The following is a 26,161-nucleotide window of genomic DNA, read 5'->3' on the forward strand; positions in this document are numbered from 1 at the left end:
TCCCGGTCTGCCTAGCACCGAAGCCGGTCAAGATCCGCCCGGCGGCGGAGCCTGATCGGCTTCCGTAGCTGCCGGCAAGATGGCGCCGGGTCAGGAGCTGATCCGGCGTCATCAGCGGTGGATGTCAGCTGTACTGTACAGCTGACATCCACCTGTAACGGCAGGAACCGGAGCTAGCTCCGATCCCTGCCATTAACCCCTTCGATGCAGCAATCGAAAGCGATTGCTGCATCGTAGCGGTTACTAGCAGATCGCCAGCCCTGACAGGCAATTGGGACTGGCGACTGCTGTTATGGCAACAGGAGACACAATGGTCTCCTGCTCTGCCATTACGGAAGCCGATTTAGGCCCCGCCGGGAGGCGAAGCCTAACCGGCTTGCTGTCAGTGAATGACTGACAGATCTAATACATTGCACTACATAGGTAGTGCAATGTATTAGAAAAAAAAAAAATCTGACCGTTGGACCTTCAAGTCCCCTAGTGGGACTTGAAGAAAAGTGTAAAAAAAGTGTAAAAAAGTGTCAAAAAAAGTGCAAAAAATAAAAGTTTGAAAACAATAAAAGTTTCAAGTAATCAAATAAAACACAATCCCCCTTTTACTCTTATCAAGTCCTTTATTATTGAAAAATAATAATAAACCATATGTATTTGGTATCGCCATGACCGTAACGACCTGAGGTATCAAAATATTGTATTATTTATTGCACGTGGTGAACAGCGTAAAAAAAACCGTAAAAAACGTTACCAGAGTTTCTGTTTTTTAGTCACTTTGCCCTACAAATATTAGAATAAAAAGTGATCAAAAAGTCGCACGTATTCAAAAATGGTACCTATAAAAACTATAGCTCGTCCCGCAAAAAACAAGCCCTCATACACCTCCGTCGACAAAAAAATTAAAACGTTATGGTTCTCACAACTTGGCGACAGAAAAAAATACATTCTTTTTACAAAAGTAATTTTATTGTGAAAAAAGTTGTAAAACATAAAAAAGTGCTATAAATTAGGTATCGCCAGAATCGTACTGACCCACAGAATAAAGTTAACATGTAATTTATAACGCATGGTGAACGCTGTATAAAAAAACCGAAAAAAGCTGTGCCAGAATTGCATTTTTTTGTTTACCTGGCATCCCAAAAAATAGGATAAAAGGTGATCAAAAAGTCACATGTACCCCAAAATGGTACCAATAATAACTACAGCTCGTCCCGCAACAAACCAGCCCTCATACCGCTACGTCTATGAAAAATAAAATTAGTTATGGCTCCAATAAGTCAGGAAATAAAAAAATATGCAGTTGTACCCGAGGGGAACATTTCTTCAGTTTGAAGAGGCGATTTATCAAGGACCTAAAATTAGGGAACCAGGAAAGGGAGGGCCCAAACATATCCACTGGAAGCGACGGTGCCCGTATTATACCAGGACAACACTTCCCAGCAAAATTCCTCAAACTACAAAGGTGCAGAGTGTGGACCAAAAGGGGGATAAGAAATTACACCATTTATCAGTGCGACACTGGCCTGTGCGGAAAGGATTGCTTCACAGCGTAACACACATCTATGGATTATTTTATTTTTTTCATACCACCTGACTATGCCCCTTATATACTCCGCCCCGCTTACATGTACCCCCACATTATAAAACACCAGCAATACTCAAACAAATTTAGTACCAAGCAAAATCCGCTCTCCAAAAGCCAAATGGTGCTCCCTCGGCTCTGAACCCTACAGCGTGCCCAAACAGCAGTTTCCTTAAACATATATGGCATCGTCATACCCGGGAGAACCCTTTTAACAATTTTTGGGGTGTGTGTCTCCAGTGTCATAAGCTTGGCATGACATATTTGCCACTGAATGGCATATCTAGGGAAAAATATTAATTTTTAATTTGCACCATCCGCAGTGCATTCATTTATGGAAAAGTCCTGTGGGGTGAAAATCCTCACTACACCTCTTAATAAATGCCTTGAGGGGTGCAGTTTCCATAATGGGGTCACTTCTCAGGGGTTTCTTTTTATTATTTCACATCTGAGCCTCTGCAGTTGTGAACCAATACTTTGTAAATCGCCAAATTAGGCCTCCACTCCGCATGGTACTCTTCACTCCTGAGCCCTGTCATATGTCCAGGCAAAAGATTAGGGCCACATGTAGGGTGTTTCTAAAACCGGGAAACACCGCATAATAATTAGAGGGCTGTCTTGTTATGGTGGCACAAGCCGGGCACCACATATTGGCATATCTATGGAAGAAAATCCCATTTTCACTCTGCAACATCGAGTGCACACTAATTTCTACAAAACACCTGCAGGGTTAAAATGCTTACTACACCCCTTGGTAAATGCATTGAGGGGTGTCGTTTCCAAAATGGGGTCACTTCTGGGGGGTTTCCACTGTTTTGGGCCCACAGGCGCCCAGAAACCAATCCAGCAACATCTGCACTCCAAATGGCAGTCCTTTCCTTCTGAGCCCTGCCGTTTGCCCAAACAGCAGTTTATGACCACATATGGGGTATTGAAAAAATTTGCGCTAAAGCTACGTCTTATTGAAGAAAAAGGACTGTTTTTATTTTCACTGCCTAATTCTAATAAATTCTATGAAACGTCTGTGGGGTCAAAATGCTTACTACACCCCTAGATGAATTCCTCAAGAGGTGTAGTTTCCTAAATGGAGTCCCTTTTTGGGCGTTTTCATTGTTTTGTCCCCTCAGGGGCTTTGCAAATGTGACATGGCCGCCTCAAACCATTCCTGCTAAATGTGATCTCAAAAAGCCAAATAGTGCTGTTTCCCTTCTAAGCCCTGCCCTGTGTCCAAACAGCCGTTTATTACCACATGTGGGGTATTGTTTTACTCGGGAGAAATTGCTTTACAAATTTTGTGGTGCTTTTTCTCCTTCAGTCCTTCTGGAAATGAGAAAAAATTAGCTAAACCTAGATTTTTTTTGAAAAAATGTAGATTATTATTTTCAGGGCCTACTTCCAATATTTTCTGCAAAAAAACTGTGGAGTCAAATCGCTCACTATACCCCTAGATAATTTCCTCAATGGGTGTAGTCTCCAAAATGGGGTCACTTGTGGGGGGTTTCCACTGTTTTGTCCCCTCAGGGGCTTCGTAAATGTGACATGGCCTCCGCAAACCATTCCTGCTAAATGTGGACTCCAGAAGCCAAATGGCGCTCTTTCCCTTCTAAGCCCTGCCGTGTGTCCAAACAGCCGTTTATTACCACATGTGGGGTATTGTTTTACTCGGCAGAAATTGCTTTACAAATTTTACGATGTTTTTTCTCCTTCAGTCCTTGTGGAAATGAGAATAAATTAGCTAAACCTACATTTTCTTTGAAAAAATTTAGATTATCATTTTCACAGCCTACTTTCAATAATTTATGCAAAAAACCTGTGGGGTCAAAACGCTCACTATACCCCTATATAATTTCCTCAATGGGTGTAGTTTCCGAAATGGGGTCACTTGTGGGGGGTTTCCACTGTTTTGTCCCCTCAGGGGCTTTGTAGATGTGACATGGCCTCTCAAACCATTCCTGCTAAATTTGAGCTCCAAAAGCCAAACGGCGCTCTTTCCCTTCTAAGCCCTGCCGTGTGTCCAAATATCCATTTATTACCACATATGGGGTAGTGTTTTACTCGGGAGAAATTGCTTTACAAATTTTGTGATGCTTTTTCTCCATTAGTCCTTGTGGAAATGAGAAAAAAAATCGCTAAACCTACATTTTCTTTGAAGAAATGTTGATTTTAATTTTCACGGCCTACTTCCAATAATTTCTGTAAAAAACCTGTGCGGTCAAAATGCTCACTACACCCCTAGATAATTTCCCGGTGTCTAGTGTCTAGTTTCCCAGATGGGGTCACTTTTGGGGGATTTTCACTGTTTTGGCACCGCAAGAGCCCTTCAAACCGGACATGGTGCCTAAAATATATTCTAACAAAAATAAGGCCCCAAAATCCACTAGGTGCTCCTTTGCTTCTGAGGCCGGTGCTTCAGTCCAGTAGCACGCTACGGCCACATGTGGGATATTTCCTAAAACTGGAGAAACTGGGCAACAAATATTGAGTTGCATTTCTCTGGTAAAACCTTCTGTCTTATAAAAAAAATTGTATTAAAAATTTATTTCTGTAAAAAAATATGAAATTTGTAAATTTCACCTCTACTTTGCTTTAATTCCTGTGAAATGTGTAAAGGGTTAAGACATTTTCTAAATGCTGTTTTGAATACTTTGAGGGGTGAAGTTTTTAAAATGGGGTGACTTTTTGGGGGTTTCTAATATATAAGGCCCTCAAAACCACTTCACAACTGAACTGGCCCCTGTAAAAATAGCCTTTTGAAATTTTCTTGAAAATGTGAGAAATTGCTGCTAAAGTTCTAAGCCTTGTGAGGCCATAGAAAAATTAAAGGATGTTCAAAAAACGATGCCAATCTAAAGTAGACATATGGGGGATGTTAATTAGCAACAATTTTGTGTGGTATAACTGCCTGTCTTACAAGCAGATACATTTAAATTGAGAAAAATGCTAATTTTTGCAATTTTTCACTATATTTTCGTGTTTTTCACAATTAAATACTGAATGTATCGACCAAATTTTACCACTATCTTAAAGTCCAATGTGTCACGAGAAAACAGTCTCAGAATCGACCGGATATGTGAAAGCATTTCAACGTTATTACCACATAAAGTGAAACATGTCAGATTTGAAAAATGAGGCTGTGTCAGGAAGGTCAAAAGTGGCTAAAGAGGGAAGGGGTTAAAACTGTAAAATAACTAAAATGAATCATGCTGCGGTTTCTCAGGAAAAGAACAACTTCTTTCCTCCTTCTCAGAAAACTTATATCAGACCTGACTCGTTCTCTAAAATACTTCTTATAGGTTCTCCTTCACTAATCAATAGCTTTTTACGATATTTGAGACATTGCCCCTGAATTACAGTTACCAGAAGATTTCCGAGAAACAAAGCAAAACCTTAGATGTGATGGCCAAGAGGTTAAGGCATTGCACTCGAAATCCAATGGGGTCTACCTGCACAGGTTCAAATCTTCTTCACAGCGAAGCATTTTACACAGGAAATTCAAACTTTTCGAAATACATGAATTCCTTTAGTTTCACTTTGAGCCTTTCCTGTCTCATAAACCCATTAAAACTGTAAAATAACTAAAATGAATCATGCTGCGGTTTCTCAGGAAAAGAACAATTTCTTTCCTCCTTCTCAGAAAACTTATATCAGACCTGACTCGTTCTCTAAAATACTTCTTATACTCATTGACCTTCATAGATTCTCCTTCACTTATCAAAAGATTTTTTCCGATATTTGAGACATTGCCCCTGAATTACAGTTCCCAGAAGATCTCCGAGAAACAAAGCAAAATCTTAGCTGTGATGGCCAAGAGGTTAAGGCATTGCACTCGAAATCCAATGGGGTCTCCCTGCACAGGTTGAAATCCTGTTCACAGCGAAGCATTTTACACAGGAAATTAAAACTTTCCCGAAATACATGAATTCCTTTAGTTTCACTTTGAGCCTTTCCTGTCGTATAAACCCATTAAAACTGTAAAATAACTAAAATGAATCATGCTGCGGTTTCTCAGGAAAATAACTATTTCTTTCCTCTTTCTCAGAAAACTTATATCAGACCTGACTCGTTCTCTAAAATACTTCTTATACTCATTGACATACATAAGTTCTCCTTCACTAATCAAAAGCTTTTTACGATTTTTGAGACATTGCCCCTGAATTACAGTTCCCAGAAGATTTCCGAGAAACAAAGCAAAACCTAAGCTGTGATGGCCGAGAGGTTAAGGCATTGCACTCGAAATCCAATGGGGTCTCCCTGCACAGGTTGAAATCCTGTTCACAGCAAAGCATTTTACACAGGAAATTAAAACTTTCCCGAAATACATGAATTCCGTTAGTTTCACTTTGAGCCTTTCCTGTCTCATAAACCTATTAAAACTGTAAAATAACTAAAATGAATCATGCTGCAGTTTCTCAGGAAAAGAACAATTTCTGTCCTCCTTCTCAGAAAACTTATATCAGACCTGACTCGTTCTCTAAAATACTTCTTATACTCATTGACATTCATAAGTTCTCCTTCACTAATCAAAAGCTTTTTCCAATATTTGAAACATTGCCCCTGAATTACAGTTCCCAGAAGATTTCCGAGAAACAAAACAAAACCTAAGCTGTGATGGCCGAGAGGTTAAGGCGTTGGACTCGAAATCCAATGGGGTTTCCCTGCACAAGTTCAAATCTTGTTCACAGCGAAGCATTTTACACAGGAAATTAAAACTTTCCCGAAATACATGAATTCCTTTAGTTTCACTTTGAGCCTTTCCTGTCTCATAAACCCATTAAAACTGTAAAATAACTAAAATGAATCATGCTGCGGTTTCTCAGGAAAAGAACTATTTCTTTCCTCCTTCTCAGAAAACTTATATCAGACCTGACTCGTTCTCTAAAATACTTCTTATACTCATTGACATACATACGTTCTCCTTCACTAATCAAAAGCTTTTTCCAATATTTGAGACATTGCCCCCTTAATTACAGTTCCCAGAAGATTTCCGAGAAACAAAGCAAAACCTAAGCTGTGATGGCCGAGAGGTTAAGGCGTTGGACTCGAAATCCAATGGGGTTTCCCTGCACAGGTTCAAATCCTGTTCACAGCGCAGCATTTTACACAGGAAATTAAAACTTTCCAGAAATACATGAATTCCTTTAGTTTCACTTTGAGCCTTTCCTGTCTCATAAACACATTAAAACGGTAAAATAACTAAAATGAATCATGCTGCGGTTTCTCAGGAAAATAACAATTTCTTTCCTCCTTCTCAGAAAACTTGTATTAGACCTGACTCGTTCTCTAAAATACTTCTTATACTCATTGACATTGATAAGTTCTCCTTCACTATTCAAAAGCTTTTTCCAATATTTGAGACATTGCCCCTGAATTACAGTTCCCAGAAGATTTCCAAGAAACAAAGCAAAACCTTAGCTGTGATGGCCGAGAGGTTAAGGCATTGCACTTGAAATCCAATGGCGTCTCCCTGCACAGGTTCAAATCTTGTTCACAGCTAAGCATTTTACATAGGAAATTAAAACTTTCCCGAAATACATGAATTCCTTTAGTTTCACTTTGAGCCTTTCCTGTCTCATAAACCCATTAAAACTGTAAAATAACTAAAATGAATCATGCTGTGGTTTCTCAGGAAAAGAACAACTTCTTTCCTCCTTCTCAGAAAACTTATATCAGACCTGACTCGTTCTCTAAAATACTTCTTATAGGTTCTCCTTCACTAATCAAAAGCTTTTTCCGATATTTGAGACATTGCCCCTGAATTACAGTTCCCAGAAGATTTCCGAGAAACAAAGCAAAACCTTAGCTGTGATGACTTGATAATCCAACAGGATTTCACTGCACAGGTTCAAAACCTGTTCACAGCGAAGCATTTTACACAGGAAATTAAAACTTTCCCGAAATACATGAATTCCTTTAGTTTCACTTTGAGCCTTTCCTGTCTCATAAACCTATTAAAACTGTAAAATAACTAAAATGAATCATGCTGCGGTTTCTCAGGAAAATAACAATTTCTGTCCTCCTTCTCAGAAAACTTATATCAGACCTGACTCGTTCTCTAAAATACTTCTTATAGGTTCTCCTTCACTAATCAAAAGCTTTTTCCGATATTTGAGACATTGCCCCTGAATTACGGTTCCCAGAAGATTTCCGAGAAACAAAGCAAAACCTTAGCTGTGATGACTTGATAATCCAACAGGATTTCACTGCACAGGTTCAAAACCTGTTCACAGCGAAGCATTTTACACAGGAAATTAAAACTTTCCCGAAATACATGAATTCCTTTAGTTTCACTTTGAGCCTTTCCTGTCTCATAAACCTATTAAAACTGTAAAATAACTAAAATGAATCATGCTGCGGTTTCTCAGGAAAATAACAATTTCTGTCCTCCTTCTCAGAAAACTTATATCAGACCTGACTCGTTCTCTAAAATACTTCTTATACTCATTGACCTTCATAGGTTCTCCTTCACTAATCAAAAGCTTTTTCCGATATTTGAGACATTGCCACTCAATTACAGTTCCCAGAAGATTTACGAGAAACAAAGCAAAATCTTAGCTGTGATGGCCGAGAGGTTAAGGCATTGCACTCGAAATCGAATGGTGTCTCCCTGCACAGGTTCAAATCTTGTTCACAGCTAAACATTTTACACAGGAAATTAAAACTTTCCCGAAATACATGAATTCCTTTTTATTTCACTTTGAGCCTTTCCTGTTTCATAAACCTATTAAAACTGTAAAATAACTAAAATGAATCATGCTGCGGTTTCTCAGGAAAAGAACAACTTCTTTCCTCCTTCTCAGAAAACTTATATCAGACCTGACTCGTTCTCTAAAATACTTCTTATAGGTTCTCCTTCACTAATCAAAAGCTTTTTACGATTTTTGAGACATTGCACCTGAATTACAGTTCCCAGAAGATTTCCGAGAAACAAAGCAAAACCTAAGCTGTGATGGCCGAGGGGTTAAGGCATTGCACTCGAAATCCAATGCGGTCTCCCTGCACAGGTTGAAATCCTGTTCACAGCGAAGCATTTTACACAGGAAATTAAAACTTTCCCGAAATACATAAATTCCTTTAGTTTCACTTTGAGCCTTTCCTGTCTCATAAACCCATTAAAACTGTAAAATAACTCAAATGAATCATGCTGCGGTTTCTCAGGAAAAGAACAACTTCTTTCCTCCTTCTCAGAAAACTTATATCAGACCTGACTGGTTCTCTAAAATACTTCTTATAGGTTCTCCTTCACTAATCAAAAGCTTTTTACGATTTTTGAGACATTGCCCCTGATTTAGAGTTCCCAGAAGATTTCCGAGAAACAAAGCAAAACCTAAGCTGTGATGGCAGAGAGGTTAAGGCATTGCACTCGAAATCCGATGTGGTCTCCCTGCACAGGTTCAAATCCTGTTCACTGCGAAGCATTTTACACAGGAAATTAAAACTTTCCCGAAATACATGAATTCCTTTAGTTTCACTTTGAGCCTTTCCTGTCACATAAACCCATTAAAACTGTAAAATAACTAAAATGAATCATGCTGCAGTTTCTGAGGAAAATAACTATTTCTTTCCTCCTTCTCAGAAAACTTATATCAGACCTGACTCGTTCTCTAAAATACTTCTTATACTCATTGACATACATAAGTTCTCCTTCACTAATCAAAAGCTTTTTCCAATATTTGAAACATTGCCCCTGAATTACAGTTCCCAGAAGATTTCCGAGAAACAGAGCAAAACCTAAGCTGTGATGGCCGAGAGGTTAAGGCGTTGGACTCGAAATCCAATGGGGTTTCCCTGCACAGGTTCAAATCCTGTTCAAAGCGAAGCATCTTACAAAGGAAATTAAAACTTTCCCGAAATACATGAATTCCTTTAGTTTCACTTTGAGCCTTTCCTGTCGCATAAACCCATTAAAACTGTAAAATAACTAAAATGAATCATGCTGCGGTTTCTCAGGAAAAGAACTATTTCTTTCCTCCTTCTCAGAAAACTTATATCAGACCTGACTCGTTCTCTAAAATACTTCTTATACTCATTGACATACATAAGTTCTCCTTCACTAATCAAAAGCTTTTTACGATTTTTGAGACATTGCCCCTGAATTACAGTTCCCAGAAGATTTCCGAGAAACAAAGCAAAACCTAAGCTGTGATGGCCGAGAGGTTAAGGCATTGCACTCGAAATCCAATGGGGTCTCCCTGCACAGGTTGAAATCCTGTTCACAGCAAAGCATTTTACACAGGAAATTAAAACTTTCCCGAAATACATGAATTCCTTTAGTTTCACTTTGAGCCTTTCCTGTCTCATAAACCTATTAAAACTGTAAAATAACTAAAATGAATCATGCTGCAGTTTCTCAGGAAAAGAACAATTTCTGTCCTCCTTCTCAGAAAACTTATATCAGACCTGACTCGTTCTCTAAAATACTTCTTATACTCATTGACATTCATCAGTTCTCCTTCACTAATCAAAAGCTTTTTCCAATATTTGAAACATTGCCCCTCGAATTTCAGTTCCCAGAAGATTTCCGAGAAACAAAACAAAACCTAAGCTGTGATGGCCGAGAGGTTAATGCGTTGGACTCGAAATCCAATGGGGTTTCCCTGCACAAGTTCAAATCTTGTTCACAGCGTAGCATTTTACACAGGAAATTAAAACTTTCCAGAAATACATGAATTCCTTTAGTTTCACTTTGAGCCTTTCCTGTCTCATAAACCCATTAAAACTGTAAAATAACTAAAATGAATCATGCTGCGGTTTCTCAGGAAAATAACAATTTCTTTCCTCCTTCTCAGAAAACTTGTATTAGACCTGACTCGTTCTCTAAAATACTTCTTATACTCATTGACATTCATAAGTTCTCCTTCACTATTCAAAAGCTTTTTCCAATATTTGAGACATTGCCCCTGAATTACAGTTCCCAGAAGATTTCCAAGAAACAAAGCAAAACCTTAGCTGTGATGGCCGAGAGGTTAAGGCATTGCACTCGAAATCCAATGGCGTCTCCCTGCACAGGTTCAAATCTTGTTCACAGCGAAGCATTTTACACAGGAAATTAAAACTTTCCCGAAATACATGAATTCCTTTAGTTTCACTTTGAGCCTTTCCTGTCTCATAAACCCATTAAAACTGTAAAATAACTAAAATGAATCATGCTGTGGTTTCTCAGGAAAAGAACAACTTCTTTCCTCCTTCTCAGAAAACTTATATCAGACCTGACTCGTTCTCTAAAATACTTCTTATAGGTTCTCCTTCACTAATCAAAAGCTTTTTCCGATATTTGAGACATTGCCCCTGAATTACAGTTCCCAGAAGATTTCCGAGAAACAAAGCAAAACCTTAGCTGTGATGGCTTGATAATCCAACAGGATTTCACTGCACAGGTTCAAAACCTGTTCACAGCGAAGCATTTTACACAGGAAATTAAAACTTTCCCGAAATACATGAATTCCTTTAGTTTCACTTTGAGCCTTTCCTGTCTCATAAACCTATTAAAACTGTAAAATAACTAAAATGAATCATGCTGCGGTTTCTCAGGAAAATAACAATTTCTGTCCTCCTTCTCAGAAAACTTATATCAGACCTGACTCGTTCTCTAAAATACTTCTTATACTCATTGACCTTCATAGGTTCTCCTTCACTAATCAAAAGCTTTTTCCGATATTTGAGACATTGCCCCTCAATTACAGTTCCCAGAAGATTTCCGAGAAACAAAGCAAAATCTTAGCTGTGATGGCCGAGAGGTTAAGGCATTGCACTCGAAATCGAATGGTGTCTCCCTGCACAGGTTCAAATCTTGTTCACAGCTAAGCATTTTACACAGGAAATTAAAACTTTCCCAAAATACATGAATTCCTTTTTATTTCACTTTGAGCCTTTCCTGTCTCATAAACCTATTAAAACTGTAAAATAACTAAAATGAATCATGCTGCGGTTTCTCAGGAAAAGAACAACTTCTTTCCTCCTTCTCAGAAAACTTATATCAGACCTTACTCGTTCTCTAAAATACTTCTTATAGGTTCTCCTTCACTAATCAAAAGCTTTTTACGATTTTTGAGACATTGCACCTGAATTACAGTTCCCAGAAGATTTCCGAGAAACAAAGCAAAACCTAAGCTGTGATGGCCGAGGGGTTAAGGCATTGCACTCGAAATCCAATGCGGTCTCCCTGCACAGGTTGAAATCCTGTTCACAGCGAAGCATTTTACACAGGAAATTAAAACTTTCCCGAAATACATAAATTCCTTTAGTTTCACTTTGAGCCTTTCCTGTCTCATAAACCCATTAAAACTGTAAAATAACTCAAATGAATCATGCTGCAGTTTCTCAGGAAAAGAACAACTTCTTTCCTCCTTCTCAGAAAACTTATATCAGACCTGACTCGTTCTCTAAAATACTTCTTATAGGTTCTCCTTCACTAATCAAAAGCTTTTTACGATTTTTGAGACATTGCCCCTGATTTACAGTTCCCAGAAGATTTCCGAGAAACAAAGCAAAACCTAAGCTGTGATGGCAGAGAGGTTAAGGCATTGCACTCGAAATCCAATGTGGTCTCCTTGCACAGGTTCAAATCCTGTTCACTGCGAAGCATTTTACACAGGAAATTAAAACTTTCCCGAAATACATGAATTCCTTTAGTTTCACTTTGAGCCTTTCCTGTCACATAAACCCATTAAAACTGTAAAATAACTAAAATGAATCATGCTGCAGTTTCTGAGGAAAAGAACTATTTCTTTCCTCCTTCTCAGAAAACTTATATCAGACCTGACTCGTTCTCTAAAATACTTCTTATACTCATTGACATACATAAGTTCTCCTTCACTAATCAAAAGCTTTTTCCAATATTTGAAACATTGCCCCTGAATTACAGTTCCCAGAAGATTTCCGAGAAACAGAGCAAAACCTAAGCTGTGATGGCCGAGAGGTTAAGGCGTTGGACTCGAAATCCAATGGGGTTTCCCTGCACAGGTTCAAATCCTGTTCAAAGCGAAGCATCTTACAAAGGAAATTAAAACTTTCCCGAAATACATGAATTCCTTTAGTTTCACTTTGAGCCTTTCCTGTCGCATAAACCCATTAAAACTGTAAAATAACTAAAATGAATCATGCTGCGGTTTCTCAGGAAAAGAACTATTTCTTTCCTCCTTCTCAGAAAACTTATATCAGACCTGACTCGTTCTCTAAAATACTTCTTATACTCATTGACATACATAAGTTCTCCTTCACTAATCAAAAGCTTTTTACGATTTTTGAGACATTGCCCCTGAATTACAGTTCCCAGAAGATTTCCGAGAAACAAAGCAAAACCTAAGCTGTGATGGCCGAGAGGTTAAGGCATTGCACTCGAAATCCAATGGGGTCTCCCTGCACAGGTTGAAATCCTGTTCACAGCAAAGCATTTTACACAGGAAATTAAAACTTTCCCGAAATACATGAATTCCTTTAGTTTCACTTTGAGCCTTTCCTGTCTCATAAACCTATTAAAACTGTAAAATAACTAAAATGAATCATGCTGCAGTTTCTCAGGAAAAGAACAATTTCTGTCCTCCTTCTCAGAAAACTTATATCAGACCTGACTCGTTCTCTAAAATACTTCTTATACTCATTGACATTCATCAGTTCTCCTTCACTAATCAAAAGCTTTTTCCAATATTTGAAACATTGCCCCTCGAATTTCAGTTCCCAGAAGATTTCCGAGAAACAAAACAAAACCTAAGCTGTGATGGCCGAGCGGTTAATGCGTTGGACTCGAAATCCAATGGGGTTTCCCTGCACAAGTTCAAATCTTGTTCACAGCGTAGCATTTTACACAGGAAATTAAAACTTTCCAGAAATACATGAATTCCTTTAGTTTCACTTTGAGCCTTTCCTGTCTCATAAACCCATTAAAACTGTAAAATAACTAAAATGAATCATGCTGCGGTTTCTCAGGAAAATAACAATTTCTTTCCTCCTTCTCAGAAAACTTGTATTAGACCTGACTCGTTCTCTAAAATACTTCTTATACTCATTGACATTCATAAGTTCTCCTTCACTATTCAAAAGCTTTTTCCAATATTTGAGACATTGCCCCTGAATTACAGTTCCCAGAAGATTTCCAAGAAACAAAGCAAAACCTTAGCTGTGATGGCCGAGAGGTTAAGGCATTGCACTCGAAATCCAATGGCGTCTCCCTGCACAGGTTCAAATCTTGTTCACAGCGAAGCATTTTACACAGGAAATTAAAACTTTCCCGAAATACATGAATTCCTTTAGTTTCACTTTGAGCCTTTCCTGTCTCATAAACCCATTAAAACTGTAAAATAACTAAAATGAATCATGCTGTGGTTTCTCAGGAAAAGAACAACTTCTTTCCTCCTTCTCAGAAAACTTATATCAGACCTGACTCGTTCTCTAAAATACTTCTTATAGGTTCTCCTTCACTAATCAAAAGCTTTTTCCGATATTTGAGACATTGCCCCTGAATTACAGTTCCCAGAAGATTTCCGAGAAACAAAGCAAAACCTTAGCTGTGATGGCTTGATAATCCAACAGGATTTCACTGCACAGGTTCAAAACCTGTTCACAGCGAAGCATTTTACACAGGAAATTAAAACTTTCCCGAAATACATGAATTCCTTTAGTTTCACTTTGAGCCTTTCCTGTCTCATAAACCTATTAAAACTGTAAAATAACTAAAATGAATCATGCTGCGGTTTCTCAGGAAAATAACAATTTCTGTCCTCCTTCTCAGAAAACTTATATCAGACCTGACTCGTTCTCTAAAATACTTCTTATACTCATTGACCTTCATAGGTTCTCCTTCACTAATCAAAAGCTTTTTCCGATATTTGAGACATTGCCCCTCAATTACAGTTCCCAGAAGATTTCCGAGAAACAAAGCAAAATCTTAGCTGTGATGGCCGAGAGGTTAAGGCATTGCACTCGAAATCGAATGGTGTCTCCCTGCACAGGTTCAAATCTTGTTCACAGCTAAGCATTTTACACAGGAAATTAAAACTTTCCCAAAATACATGAATTCCTTTTTATTTCACTTTGAGCCTTTCCTGTCTCATAAACCTATTAAAACTGTAAAATAACTAAAATGAATCATGCTGCGGTTTCTCAGGAAAAGAACAACTTCTTTCCTCCTTCTCAGAAAACTTATATCAGACCTTACTCGTTCTCTAAAATACTTCTTATAGGTTCTCCTTCACTAATCAAAAGCTTTTTACGATTTTTGAGACATTGCACCTGAATTACAGTTCCCAGAAGATTTCCGAGAAACAAAGCAAAACCTAAGCTGTGATGGCCGAGGGGTTAAGGCATTGCACTCGAAATCCAATGCGGTCTCCCTGCACAGGTTGAAATCCTGTTCACAGCGAAGCATTTTACACAGGAAATTAAAACTTTCCCGAAATACATAAATTCCTTTAGTTTCACTTTGAGCCTTTCCTGTCTCATAAACCCATTAAAACTGTAAAATAACTCAAATGAATCATGCTGCAGTTTCTCAGGAAAAGAACAACTTCTTTCCTCCTTCTCAGAAAACTTATATCAGACCTGACTCGTTCTCTAAAATACTTCTTATAGGTTCTCCTTCACTAATCAAAAGCTTTTTACGATTTTTGAGACATTGCCCCTGATTTACAGTTCCCAGAAGATTTCCGAGAAACAAAGCAAAACCTAAGCTGTGATGGCAGAGAGGTTAAGGCATTGCACTCGAAATCCAATGTGGTCTCCTTGCACAGGTTCAAATCCTGTTCACTGCGAAGCATTTTACACAGGAAATTAAAACTTTCCCGAAATACATGAATTCCTTTAGTTTCACTTTGAGCCTTTCCTGTCACATAAACCCATTAAAACTGTAAAATAACTAAAATGAATCATGCTGCAGTTTCTGAGGAAAAGAACTATTTCTTTCCTCCTTCTCAGAAAACTTATATCAGACCTGACTCGTTCTCTAAAATACTTCTTATACTCATTGACATACATAAGTTCTCCTTCACTAATCAAAAGCTTTTTCCAATATTTGAAACATTGCCCCTGAATTACAGTTCCCAGAAGATTTCCGAGAAACAGAGCAAAACCTAAGCTGTGATGGCCGAGAGGTTAAGGCGTTGGACTCGAAATCCAATGGGGTTTCCCTGCACAGGTTCAAATCCTGTTCAAAGCGAAGCATCTTACAAAGGAAATTAAAACTTTCCCGAAATACATGAATTCCTTTAGTTTCACTTTGAGCCTTTCCTGTCGCATAAACCCATTAAAACTGTAAAATAACTAAAATGAATCATGCTGCGGTTTCTCAGGAAAAGAACTATTTCTTTCCTCCTTCTCAGAAAACTTATATCAGACCTGACTCGTTCTCTAAAATACTTCTTATACTCATTGACATACATAAGTTCTCCTTCACTAATCAAAAGCTTTTTACGATTTTTGAGACATTGCCCCTGAATTACAGTTCCCAGAAGATTTCCGAGAAACAAAGCAAAACCTAAGCTGTGATGGCCGAGAGGTTAAGGCATTGCACTCGAAATCCAATGGGGTCTCCCTGCACAGGTTGAAATCCTGTTCACAGCAAAGCATTTTACACAGGAAATTAAAACTTTCCCGAAATACATGAATTCCTTTAGTTTCACTTTGAGCCTTTCCTGTCTCATAAACCTATTAAAACTGTAAAATAACTAAAATGAATCATGCTGCAGTTTCTCAGGAAAAGAACAATTTCTGTCCTCCTTCTCAGAAAACTTATATCAGACCTGACTCGTTCTCTAAAATACTTCTTATACTCATTGACATTCATCAGTTCTCCTTCACTAATCAAAAGCTTTTTCCAATATTTGAAACATTGCCCCTCGAATTTCAGTTCCCAGAAGATTTCCGAGAAACAAAACAAAACCTAAGCTGTGATGGCCGAGCGGTTAATGCGTTGGACTCGAAATCCAATGGGGTTTCCCTGCACAAGTTCAAATCTTGTTCACAGCGTAGCATTTTACACAGGAAATTAAAACTTTCCAGAAATACATGAATTCCTTTAGTTTCACTTTGAGCCTTTCCTGTCTCATAAACCCATTAAAACTGTAAAATAACTAAAATGAATCATGCTGCGGTTTCTCAGGAAAATAACAATTTCTTTCCTCCTTCTCAGAAAACTTGTATTAGACCTGACTCGTTCTCTAAAATACTTCTTATACTCATTGACATTCATAAGTTCTCCTTCACTATTCAAAAGCTTTTTCCAATATTTGAGACATTGCCCCTGAATTACAGTTCCCAGAAGATTTCCAAGAAACAAAGCAAAACCTTAGCTGTGATGGCCGAGAGGTTAAGGCATTGCACTCGAAATCCAATGGCGTCTCCCTGCACAGGTTCAAATCTTGTTCACAGCGAAGCATTTTACACAGGAAATTAAAACTTTCCCGAAATACATGAATTCCTTTAGTTTCACTTTGAGCCTTTCCTGTCTCATAAACCCATTAAAACTGTAAAATAACTAAAATGAATCATGCTGTGGTTTCTCAGGAAAAGAACAACTTCTTTCCTCCTTCTCAGAAAACTTATATCAGACCTGACTCGTTCTCTAAAATACTTCTTATAGGTTCTCCTTCACTAATCAAAAGCTTTTTCCGATATTTGAGACATTGCCCCTGAATTACAGTTCCCAGAAGATTTCCGAGAAACAAAGCAAAACCTTAGCTGTGATGGCTTGATAATCCAACAGGATTTCACTGCACAGGTTCAAAACCTGTTCACAGCGAAGCATTTTACACAGGAAATTAAAACTTTCCCGAAATACATGAATTCCTTTAGTTTCACTTTGAGCCTTTCCTGTCTCATAAACCTATTAAAACTGTAAAATAACTAAAATGAATCATGCTGCGGTTTCTCAGGAAAATAACAATTTCTGTCCTCCTTCTCAGAAAACTTATATCAGACCTGACTCGTTCTCTAAAATACTTCTTATACTCATTGACCTTCATAGGTTCTCCTTCACTAATCAAAAGCTTTTTCCGATATTTGAGACATTGCCCCTCAATTACAGTTCCCAGAAGATTTCCGAGAAACAAAGCAAAATCTTAGCTGTGATGGCCGAGAGGTTAAGGCATTGCACTCGAAATCGAATGGTGTCTCCCTGCACAGGTTCAAATCTTGTTCACAGCTAAGCATTTTACACAGGAAATTAAAACTTTCCCAAAATACATGAATTCCTTTTTATTTCACTTTGAGCCTTTCCTGTCTCATAAACCTATTAAAACTGTAAAATAACTAAAATGAATCATGCTGCGGTTTCTCAGGAAAAGAACAACTTCTTTCCTCCTTCTCAGAAAACTTATATCAGACCTTACTCGTTCTCTAAAATACTTCTTATAGGTTCTCCTTCACTAATCAAAAGCTTTTTACGATTTTTGAGACATTGCACCTGAATTACAGTTCCCAGAAGATTTCCGAGAAACAAAGCAAAACCTAAGCTGTGATGGCCGAGGGGTTAAGGCATTGCACTCGAAATCCAATGCGGTCTCCCTGCACAGGTTGAAATCCTGTTCACAGCGAAGCATTTTACACAGGAAATTAAAACTTTCCCGAAATACATAAATTCCTTTAGTTTCACTTTGAGCCTTTCCTGTCTCATAAACCCATTAAAACTGTAAAATAACTCAAATGAATCATGCTGCAGTTTCTCAGGAAAAGAACAACTTCTTTCCTCCTTCTCAGAAAACTTATATCAGACCTGACTCGTTCTCTAAAATACTTCTTATAGGTTCTCCTTCACTAATCAAAAGCTTTTTACGATTTTTGAGACATTGCCCCTGATTTACAGTTCCCAGAAGATTTCCGAGAAACAAAGCAAAACCTAAGCTGTGATGGCAGAGAGGTTAAGGCATTGCACTCGAAATCCAATGTGGTCTCCTTGCACAGGTTCAAATCCTGTTCACTGCGAAGCATTTTACACAGGAAATTAAAACTTTCCCGAAATACATGAATTCCTTTAGTTTCACTTTGAGCCTTTCCTGTCACATAAACCCATTAAAACTGTAAAATAACTAAAATGAATCATGCTGCAGTTTCTGAGGAAAAGAACTATTTCTTTCCTCCTTCTCAGAAAACTTATATCAGACCTGACTCGTTCTCTAAAATACTTCTTATACTCATTGACATACATAAGTTCTCATTCACTAATCAAAAGCTTTTTCCAATATTTGAAACATTGCCCCTGAATTACAGTTCCCAGAAGATTTCCGAGAAACAGAGCAAAACCTAAGCTGTGATGGCCGAGAGGTTAAGTCGTTGGACTCGAAATCCAATGGGGTTTCCCTGCACAGGTCCAAATCCTGTTCACAGCGAAGCATCTTACAAAGGAAATTAAAACTTTCCCGAAATACATGAATTCCTTTAGTTTCACTTTGAGCCTTTCCTGTCGCATAAACCCATTAAAACTGTAAAATAACTAAAATGAATCATGCTGCGGTTTCTCAGGAAAAGAACTATTTCTTTCCTCCTTCTCAGAAAACTTATATCAGACCTGACTCGTTCTCTAAAATACTTCTTATACTCATTGACATACATAAGTTCTCCTTCACTAATCAAAAGCTTTTTCCAATATTTGAAACATTGCCCCTGAATTACAGATCCCAGAAGATTTCCGAGAAACAGAGCAAAACCTAAGCTGTGATGGCCGAGAGGTTAAGGCGTTGGACTCGAAATCCAATGGGGTTTCCCTGCACAGGTTCAAATCCTGTTCACAGCGAAGCATCTTACAAAGGAAATTAAAACTTTCCCGAAATACATGAATTCCTTTAGTTTCACTTTGAGCCTTTCCTGTCGCATAAACCCATTAAAACTGTAAAATAACTAAAATGAATCATGCTGCGGTTTCTCAGGAAAAGAACTATTTCTTTCCTCCTTCTCAGAAAACTTATATCAGACCTGACTCGTTCTCTAAAATACTTCTTATACTCATTGACATACATAAGTTCTCCTTCACTAATCAAAAGCTTTTTCCAATATTTGAGACATTGCCCCCTGAATTACAGTTCCCAGAAGATTTCCGAGAAACAAAGCAAAACCTAAGCTGTGATGGCCGAGGGGTTAAGGCATTGCACTCGAAATCCAATGGGGTCTCCCTGCACAGGTTGAAATCCTGTTCACAGCGAAGCATTTTACACAGGAAATTAAAACTTTCCTGAAATACATGAATTCCTTTAGTTTCACTTTGAGCCTTTCCTGTCTCATAAACCCATTAAAACGGTAAAATAACTAAAATGAATTATGCTGCAGTTTCTCAGGAAAAGAAATATTTCTTTCCTCTTTCTCAGAAAACTTATATCAGACCTGACTCGTTCTCTAAAATACTTCTTATACTCATTGACATACATAAGTTCTCCTTCACTAATCAAAAGCTTTTTACGATTTTTGAGACATTGCCCCTGAATTACAGTTCCCAGAAGATTTCCGAGAAACAAAGCAAAACCTAAGCTGTGATGGCCGAGAGGTTAAGGCATTGCACTCGAAAACCAATGGGGTCTCCCTGCACAGGTTCAAATCCTGTTCACAGCGCAGCATTTTACACAGGAAATTAAAACTTTCCCGAAATACATGAATTCCTTTAGTTTCACTTTGAGCCTTTCCTGTCTCATAAACCTATTAAAACTGTAAAATAACTAAAATGAATCATGCTGCAGTTTCTCAGGAAAAGAACAATTTCTGTCCTCCTTCTCAGAAAACTTATATCAGACCTGACTCGTTCTCTAAAATACTTCTTATACTCATTGACATACATACGTTCTCCTTCACTAATCAAAAGCTTTTTCCAATATTTGAGACATTGCCCCCTGAATTACAGTTCCCAGAAGATTTCCGAGAAACAAAGCAAAACCTAAGCTGTGATGGCCGAGAGGTTAAGGCGTTGGACTCGAAATCCAATGGGGTTTCCCTGCACAGGTTCAAATCCTGTTCACAGCGCAGCATTTTACACAGGAAATGAAAACTTTCCCGAAATACATGAATTCCTTTAGTTTCACTTTGAGCCTTTCCTGTCTCATAAACCCATTAAAACTGTAAAATAACTAAAATGAATCATGCTGCGGTTTCTCAGGAAAATAACAATTTCTTTCCTCCTTCTCAGAAAACTTGTATTAGACCTGACTCGTTCTCTAAAATACTTCTTATACTCATTGACATTCATAAGTTCTCCTTCACTATTCAAAAGCTTTTTCCAATATTTGAGACATTGCCCCTGAATTACAGTTCCCAGAAGATTTCCAAGAAACAAAGCAAAACCTAAGCTGTGATGGCTGAGAGGTTAATGCGTTGGACTCGAAATCCAACAGGATTTCTCTGCACAGATTCAAAACCTGTTCACAGTGAAGCATTTTACACAGGAAGTAAAAATTTTCCCGAAATACATGAATTCCTTTAGTTTCACTTTGAGCCTTTCCTGTCTCATAAACCTATTAAAACTGTAAAATAACTCAAATGAATCATGCTGCGGTTTCTCAGGAAAATAACAATTTCTTTCCTCCTTCTCAGAAAACTTGTATCAGAACTGACTCTTTCTCTAAAATACTTCCTATACTCATTGACATTCATAAGTTCTCCTTCACTAATCAAAAGCTTTTTACGATTTTTGAGACATTGCCCCTGAATTACAGTTCCCAGAAGATTTCCGAGAAACAAAGCAAAACCTAAGCTGTGATGGCCGAGAGGTTAAGGCATTGCACTCGAAATCCAATGGGGTCTCCCTGCACAGGTTGAAATCCTGTTCACAGCGAAGCATTTTACACAGGAAATTAAAACTTTCCCGAAATACATGAATTCCTTTAGTTTCACTTTGAGCCTTTCCTGTCTCATAAACCCATTAAAACTGTAAAATAACTCAAATGAATCATGCTGCGGTTTCTCAGGAAAAGAACAACTTCTTTCCTCCTTCTCAGAAAACTTATATCAGACCTGACTCGTTCTCCAAAATACTTCTTATAGGTTCTCCTTCACTAATCAAAAGCTTTTTCCGATATTTGAGACATTGCCCCTGAATTACAGTTCCCAGAAGATTTCCGAGAAACAAAGCAAAACCTAAGCTGTGATGGCATAGAGGTTAAGGCATTGCACTCGAAATCCAATGTGGTCTCCCTGCACAGGTTCAAATCCTGTTCACTGCGAAGCATTTTACACAGGAAATTAAAACTTTCCCTAAATACATGAATTCCTTTAGTTTCACTTTGAGCCTTTCCTGTCACATAAACCCATTAAAACTGTAAAATAACTAAAATGAATCATGCTGCAGTTTCTGAGGAAAAGAACTATTTCTTTCCTCCTTCTCAGAAAACTTATATCAGACCTGACTCGTTCTCTAAAATACTTCTTATACTCATTGACATACATAAGTTCTCCTTCACTAATCAAAAGCTTTTTCCAATATTTGTAACATTGCCCATGAATTACAGTTCCCAGAAGATTTCCGAGAAACAGAAAAAAACCTAAGCTGTGATGGCCGAGAGGTTAAGGCGTTGGACTCGAAATCCAATGGGGTTTCCCTGCACAGGTTCAAATCCTGTTCACAGCGAAGCATTTTACACAGGAAATTAAAACTTTCCCGAAATACATGAATTCCTTTAGTTTCACTTTGAGCCTTTCCTGTCTCATAAACCTATTAAAACTGTAAAATAACTAAAATGAATCATGCTGCAGTTTCTCAGGAAAAGAACAATTTCTGTCCTCCTTCTCAGAAAACTTATATCATACCTGACTCGTTCTCTAAAATACTTCTTATACTCATTGACATTCATAAGTTCTCCTTCACTAATCAAAAGCTTTTTCCAATATTTGAAACATTGCCCCTGAATTACAGTTCCCAGAAGATTTCCGAGAAACAAAACAAAACCTAAGCTGTGATGGCCGAGAGGTTAAGGCGTTGGACTCGAAATCCAATGGGGTTTCCCTGCACAAGTTCAAATCTTGTTCACAGCGAAGCATTTTACACAGGAAATTAAAACTTTCCCGAAATACATGAATTCCTTTAGTTTCACTTTGAGCCTTTCCTGTCTCATAAATCCATTAAAACTGTAAAATAACTAAAATGAATCATGCTGCGGTTTCTCAGGAAAAGAACTATTTCTTTCCTCCTTCTCAGAAAACTTATATCAGACCTGACTCGTTCTCTAAAATACTTCTTATACTCATTGACATACATACGTTCTCCTTCACTAATCAAAAGCTTTTTCCAATATTTGAGACATTGCCCCCTGAATTACAGTTCCCAGAAGATTTCCGAGGAACAAAGCAAAACCTAAGCTGTGATGGCCGAGAGGTTAAGGCGTTGGACTCGAAATCCAATGGGGTTTCCCTGCACAAGTTCAAATCTTGTTCACAGCGAAGCATTTTACACAGGAAATTAAAACTTTCCCGAAATACATGAATTCCTTTAGTTTCACTTTGAGCCTTTCCTGTCTCATAAACCCATTAAAACGGTAAAATAACTAAAATGAATTATGCTGCAGTTTCTCAGGAAAAGAACTATTTCTTTCCTCTTTCTCAGAAAACTTATATCAGACCTGACTCGTTCTCTAAAATACTTCTTATACTCATTGACATACATAAGTTCTCCTTCACTAATCAAAAGCTTTTTACGATTTTTGAGACATTGCCCCTGAATTACAGTTCCCAGAAGATTTCCGAGAAACAAAGCAAAACCTAAGCTGTGATGGCCGAGAGGTTAAGGCATTGCACTCGAAATCCAATGGGGTCTCCCTGCACAGGTTGAAATCCTGTTCACAGCAAAGCATTTTACACAGGAAATTAAAACTTTCCCGAAATACATGAATTCCTTTAGTTTCACTTTGAGCCTTTCCTGTCTCATAAACCTATTAAAACTGTAAAATAACTAAAATGAATCATGCTGCAGTTTCTCAGGAAAAGAACAATTTCTGTCCTCCTTCTCAGAAAACTTATATCAGACCTGACTCGTTCTCTAAAATACTTCTTATACTCATTGACATTCATAAGTTCTCCTTCACTAATCAAAAGCTTTTTCCAATATTTGAAACATTGCCCCTGAATTACAGTTCCCAGAAGATTTCCGAGAAACAAAACAAAACCTAAGCTGTGATGGCCGAGAGGTTAAGGCGTTGGACTCGAAATCCAATGGGGTTTCCCTGCACAAGTTCAAATGTTGTTCACAGCGAAGCATTTTACACAGGAAATTAAAACTTTCCCGAAATACATGAATTCCTTTAGTTTCACTTTGAGCCTTTCCTGTCTCATAAATCCATTAAAACTGTAAAATAACTAAAATGAATCATGCTGCGGTTTCTCAGGAAAAGAACTATTTCTTTCCTCCTTCTCAGAAAACTTATATCAGACCTGACTCGTTCTCTAAAATACTTCTTATACTCATTGACATACATACGTTCTCCTTCACTAATCAAAAGCTTTTTCCAATATTTGAGACATTGCCCCCTGAATTACAGTTCCCAGAAGATTTCCGAGAAACAAAGCAAAACCTAAGCTGTGATGGCCGAGAGGTTAATGCGTTGGACTCGAAATCCAACAGGATTTCTCTGCACAGGTTCAAAACCTGTTCACAGTGAAGCATTTTACACAGGAAGTAAAAATTTTCCCGAAATACATGAATTCCTTTAGTTTCACTTTGAGCCTTTCCTGTCTCATAAACCTATTAAAACTGTAAAATAACTAAAATGAATCATGCTGCGGTTTCTCAGGAAAAGAACAATTTCTTTCCTCCTTCTCAGAAAACTTGTATCAGAACTGACTCGTTCTCTAAAATATTTCTTATACTCATTGACATTCATAGGTTCTCCTTCACTAATCAAAAGCTTTTTACGATTTTTGAGACATTGCCCCTGAATTACAGTTCCCAGAAGATTTCCGAGAAACAAAACAAAACCTAAGCTGTGATGGCCGATGGGTTAAGGCATTGCACTCGAAATCCAATGGGGTCTCTCTGCACAGGTTGAAATCCTGTTCACAGCAAAGCATTTTACCCAGGAAATTAAAACTTTCCCGAAATACATGAATTCCTTTAGTTTCACTTTGAGCCTTTCCTGTCTCATAAACCTATTAAAACTGTAAAATAACTAAAACGAATCATGCTGCAGTTTCTCAGGAAAAGAACAATTTCTGTCCTCCTTCTCAGAAAACTTATATCAGACCTGACTCGTTCTCTAAAATACTTCTTATACTCATTGACATACATACGTTCTCCTTCACTAATCAAAAGCTTTTTCCAATATTTGAGACATTGCCCCCTGAATTACAGTTCCCAGAAGATTTCCGAGAAACAAAGCAAAACCTAAGCTGTGATGGCCGAGAGGTTAAGGCGTTGGACTCGAAATCCAATGGGGTTTCCCTGCACAGGTTCAAATCCTGTTCACAGCGCAGCATTTTACACAGGAAATTAAAACTTTCCAGAAATACATGAATTCCTTTAGTTTCACTTTGAGCCTTTCCTGTCTCATAAACCCATTAAAACTGTAAAATAACTTAAAATGAATCATGCTGCGGTTTCTCAGGAAAATAACAATTTCTTTCCTCCTTCTCAGAAAACTTGTATTAGACCTGACTCGTTCTCTAAAATACTTCTTATACTCATTGACATTCATAAGTTCTCCTTCACTATTCAAAAGCTTTTTCCAATATTTGAGACATTGCCCCTGAATTACAGTTCCCAGAAGATTTCCAAGAAACAAAGCAAAACCTAAGCTGTCATGGCTGAGAGGTTAATGCGTTGGACTCGAAATCCAACAGGATTTCTCTGCACAGGTTCAAAACCTGTTCACAGTGAAGCATTTTACACAGGAAGTAAAAATTTTCCCGAAATACATGAATTCCTTTAGTTTCACTTTGAGCCTTTCCTGTCTCATAAACCTATTAAAACTGTAAAATAACTAAAATGAATCATGCTGCGGTTTCTCAGGAAAAGAACAATTTCTTTCCTCCTTCTCAGAAAACTTGTATCAGAACTGACTCGTTCTCTAAAATACTTCTTATACTCATTGACATTCATAGGTTCTCCTTCACTAATCAAAAGCTTTTTACGATTTTTGAGACATTGCCCCTGAATTACAGTTCCCAGAAGATTTCCGAGAAACAAAGCAAAACCTAAGCTGTGATGGCCGAGAGGTTAAGGCATTGCACTCGAAATCCAATGGGGTCTCCCTGCACAGGTTGAAATCCTGTTCACAGCAAAGCATTTTACACAGGAAATTAAAACTTTCCAGAAATACATGAATTCCTTTAGTTTCACTTTGAGCCTTTCCTGTCTCATAAACCTATTAAAACTGTAAAATAACTAAAATGAATCATGCTGCAGTTTCTCAGGAAAAGAACAATTTCTTTCCTCCTTCTCAGAAAACTTGTATCAGAACTGACTCGTTCTCTAAAATACTTCTTATACTCATTGACATTCATAAGTTCTCCTTCACTAATCAAAAGCTTTTTCCAATATTTGAAACATTAACCCTGAATTACAGTTCCCAGAAGATTTCCGAGAAACAAAACAAAACCTAAGCTGTGATGGCCGAGGGGTTAAGGCATTGCACTCGAAATCCAATGGGGTCTCTCTGCACAAGTTGAAATCCTGTTCACAGCAAAGCATTTTAC

General features: G+C 37.9%; 33 non-coding genes across 33 annotated transcripts; all 33 read left to right on the forward strand.

Moving 5' to 3' along the window:
- Positions 1–5,370: 5,370 nt before the first annotated feature.
- On the forward strand, positions 5,371–5,452 carry TRNAS-CGA (transfer RNA serine (anticodon CGA)). Its single transcript has one exon. It is a non-coding gene; the product is annotated as a tRNA-Ser (tRNA).
- Positions 5,453–5,774: 322 nt separating this feature from the next.
- On the forward strand, positions 5,775–5,856 carry TRNAS-CGA (transfer RNA serine (anticodon CGA)). Its single transcript has one exon. It is a non-coding gene; the product is annotated as a tRNA-Ser (tRNA).
- Positions 5,857–6,178: 322 nt separating this feature from the next.
- Positions 6,179–6,260, forward strand: TRNAS-CGA (transfer RNA serine (anticodon CGA)). The gene has a single exon. It is a non-coding gene; the product is annotated as a tRNA-Ser (tRNA).
- Positions 6,261–6,583: 323 nt separating this feature from the next.
- Positions 6,584–6,665, forward strand: TRNAS-CGA (transfer RNA serine (anticodon CGA)). Its single transcript has one exon. It is a non-coding gene; the product is annotated as a tRNA-Ser (tRNA).
- A 1,462-nt stretch (positions 6,666–8,127) lies between these two features.
- On the forward strand, positions 8,128–8,209 carry TRNAS-CGA (transfer RNA serine (anticodon CGA)). Its single transcript has one exon. It is a non-coding gene; the product is annotated as a tRNA-Ser (tRNA).
- A 1,099-nt stretch (positions 8,210–9,308) lies between these two features.
- TRNAS-CGA (transfer RNA serine (anticodon CGA)) lies at positions 9,309–9,390 on the forward strand. Its single transcript has one exon. It is a non-coding gene; the product is annotated as a tRNA-Ser (tRNA).
- Positions 9,391–9,712: 322 nt separating this feature from the next.
- Positions 9,713–9,794, forward strand: TRNAS-CGA (transfer RNA serine (anticodon CGA)). The gene has a single exon. It is a non-coding gene; the product is annotated as a tRNA-Ser (tRNA).
- A 323-nt stretch (positions 9,795–10,117) lies between these two features.
- Positions 10,118–10,199, forward strand: TRNAS-CGA (transfer RNA serine (anticodon CGA)). The gene has a single exon. It is a non-coding gene; the product is annotated as a tRNA-Ser (tRNA).
- Positions 10,200–10,521: 322 nt separating this feature from the next.
- On the forward strand, positions 10,522–10,603 carry TRNAS-CGA (transfer RNA serine (anticodon CGA)). Its single transcript has one exon. It is a non-coding gene; the product is annotated as a tRNA-Ser (tRNA).
- A 690-nt stretch (positions 10,604–11,293) lies between these two features.
- TRNAS-CGA (transfer RNA serine (anticodon CGA)) lies at positions 11,294–11,375 on the forward strand. The gene has a single exon. It is a non-coding gene; the product is annotated as a tRNA-Ser (tRNA).
- A 1,099-nt stretch (positions 11,376–12,474) lies between these two features.
- On the forward strand, positions 12,475–12,556 carry TRNAS-CGA (transfer RNA serine (anticodon CGA)). Its single transcript has one exon. It is a non-coding gene; the product is annotated as a tRNA-Ser (tRNA).
- Positions 12,557–12,878: 322 nt separating this feature from the next.
- TRNAS-CGA (transfer RNA serine (anticodon CGA)) lies at positions 12,879–12,960 on the forward strand. Its single transcript has one exon. It is a non-coding gene; the product is annotated as a tRNA-Ser (tRNA).
- Positions 12,961–13,283: 323 nt separating this feature from the next.
- On the forward strand, positions 13,284–13,365 carry TRNAS-CGA (transfer RNA serine (anticodon CGA)). The gene has a single exon. It is a non-coding gene; the product is annotated as a tRNA-Ser (tRNA).
- Positions 13,366–13,687: 322 nt separating this feature from the next.
- Positions 13,688–13,769, forward strand: TRNAS-CGA (transfer RNA serine (anticodon CGA)). Its single transcript has one exon. It is a non-coding gene; the product is annotated as a tRNA-Ser (tRNA).
- Positions 13,770–14,459: 690 nt separating this feature from the next.
- On the forward strand, positions 14,460–14,541 carry TRNAS-CGA (transfer RNA serine (anticodon CGA)). Its single transcript has one exon. It is a non-coding gene; the product is annotated as a tRNA-Ser (tRNA).
- Positions 14,542–15,640: 1,099 nt separating this feature from the next.
- Positions 15,641–15,722, forward strand: TRNAS-CGA (transfer RNA serine (anticodon CGA)). The gene has a single exon. It is a non-coding gene; the product is annotated as a tRNA-Ser (tRNA).
- A 322-nt stretch (positions 15,723–16,044) lies between these two features.
- On the forward strand, positions 16,045–16,126 carry TRNAS-CGA (transfer RNA serine (anticodon CGA)). Its single transcript has one exon. It is a non-coding gene; the product is annotated as a tRNA-Ser (tRNA).
- A 323-nt stretch (positions 16,127–16,449) lies between these two features.
- TRNAS-CGA (transfer RNA serine (anticodon CGA)) lies at positions 16,450–16,531 on the forward strand. The gene has a single exon. It is a non-coding gene; the product is annotated as a tRNA-Ser (tRNA).
- Positions 16,532–16,853: 322 nt separating this feature from the next.
- Positions 16,854–16,935, forward strand: TRNAS-CGA (transfer RNA serine (anticodon CGA)). Its single transcript has one exon. It is a non-coding gene; the product is annotated as a tRNA-Ser (tRNA).
- A 690-nt stretch (positions 16,936–17,625) lies between these two features.
- TRNAS-CGA (transfer RNA serine (anticodon CGA)) lies at positions 17,626–17,707 on the forward strand. Its single transcript has one exon. It is a non-coding gene; the product is annotated as a tRNA-Ser (tRNA).
- Positions 17,708–18,806: 1,099 nt separating this feature from the next.
- On the forward strand, positions 18,807–18,888 carry TRNAS-CGA (transfer RNA serine (anticodon CGA)). Its single transcript has one exon. It is a non-coding gene; the product is annotated as a tRNA-Ser (tRNA).
- Positions 18,889–19,210: 322 nt separating this feature from the next.
- On the forward strand, positions 19,211–19,292 carry TRNAS-CGA (transfer RNA serine (anticodon CGA)). The gene has a single exon. It is a non-coding gene; the product is annotated as a tRNA-Ser (tRNA).
- Positions 19,293–19,615: 323 nt separating this feature from the next.
- Positions 19,616–19,697, forward strand: TRNAS-CGA (transfer RNA serine (anticodon CGA)). The gene has a single exon. It is a non-coding gene; the product is annotated as a tRNA-Ser (tRNA).
- Positions 19,698–20,019: 322 nt separating this feature from the next.
- Positions 20,020–20,101, forward strand: TRNAS-CGA (transfer RNA serine (anticodon CGA)). Its single transcript has one exon. It is a non-coding gene; the product is annotated as a tRNA-Ser (tRNA).
- Positions 20,102–20,424: 323 nt separating this feature from the next.
- TRNAS-CGA (transfer RNA serine (anticodon CGA)) lies at positions 20,425–20,506 on the forward strand. The gene has a single exon. It is a non-coding gene; the product is annotated as a tRNA-Ser (tRNA).
- A 726-nt stretch (positions 20,507–21,232) lies between these two features.
- Positions 21,233–21,314, forward strand: TRNAS-CGA (transfer RNA serine (anticodon CGA)). Its single transcript has one exon. It is a non-coding gene; the product is annotated as a tRNA-Ser (tRNA).
- Positions 21,315–22,024: 710 nt separating this feature from the next.
- TRNAS-CGA (transfer RNA serine (anticodon CGA)) lies at positions 22,025–22,106 on the forward strand. The gene has a single exon. It is a non-coding gene; the product is annotated as a tRNA-Ser (tRNA).
- Positions 22,107–22,428: 322 nt separating this feature from the next.
- On the forward strand, positions 22,429–22,510 carry TRNAS-CGA (transfer RNA serine (anticodon CGA)). The gene has a single exon. It is a non-coding gene; the product is annotated as a tRNA-Ser (tRNA).
- Positions 22,511–22,833: 323 nt separating this feature from the next.
- On the forward strand, positions 22,834–22,915 carry TRNAS-CGA (transfer RNA serine (anticodon CGA)). The gene has a single exon. It is a non-coding gene; the product is annotated as a tRNA-Ser (tRNA).
- Positions 22,916–23,237: 322 nt separating this feature from the next.
- Positions 23,238–23,319, forward strand: TRNAS-CGA (transfer RNA serine (anticodon CGA)). Its single transcript has one exon. It is a non-coding gene; the product is annotated as a tRNA-Ser (tRNA).
- A 322-nt stretch (positions 23,320–23,641) lies between these two features.
- TRNAS-CGA (transfer RNA serine (anticodon CGA)) lies at positions 23,642–23,723 on the forward strand. Its single transcript has one exon. It is a non-coding gene; the product is annotated as a tRNA-Ser (tRNA).
- Positions 23,724–24,855: 1,132 nt separating this feature from the next.
- TRNAS-CGA (transfer RNA serine (anticodon CGA)) lies at positions 24,856–24,937 on the forward strand. The gene has a single exon. It is a non-coding gene; the product is annotated as a tRNA-Ser (tRNA).
- A 727-nt stretch (positions 24,938–25,664) lies between these two features.
- TRNAS-CGA (transfer RNA serine (anticodon CGA)) lies at positions 25,665–25,746 on the forward strand. The gene has a single exon. It is a non-coding gene; the product is annotated as a tRNA-Ser (tRNA).
- Positions 25,747–26,161: the final 415 nt, after the last annotated feature.

Source organism: Rhinoderma darwinii (genome assembly GCF_050947455.1).
Source record: "Rhinoderma darwinii isolate aRhiDar2 chromosome 1 unlocalized genomic scaffold, aRhiDar2.hap1 SUPER_1_unloc_22, whole genome shotgun sequence".
Lineage (NCBI taxonomy): Eukaryota > Metazoa > Chordata > Amphibia > Anura > Rhinodermatidae > Rhinoderma > Rhinoderma darwinii.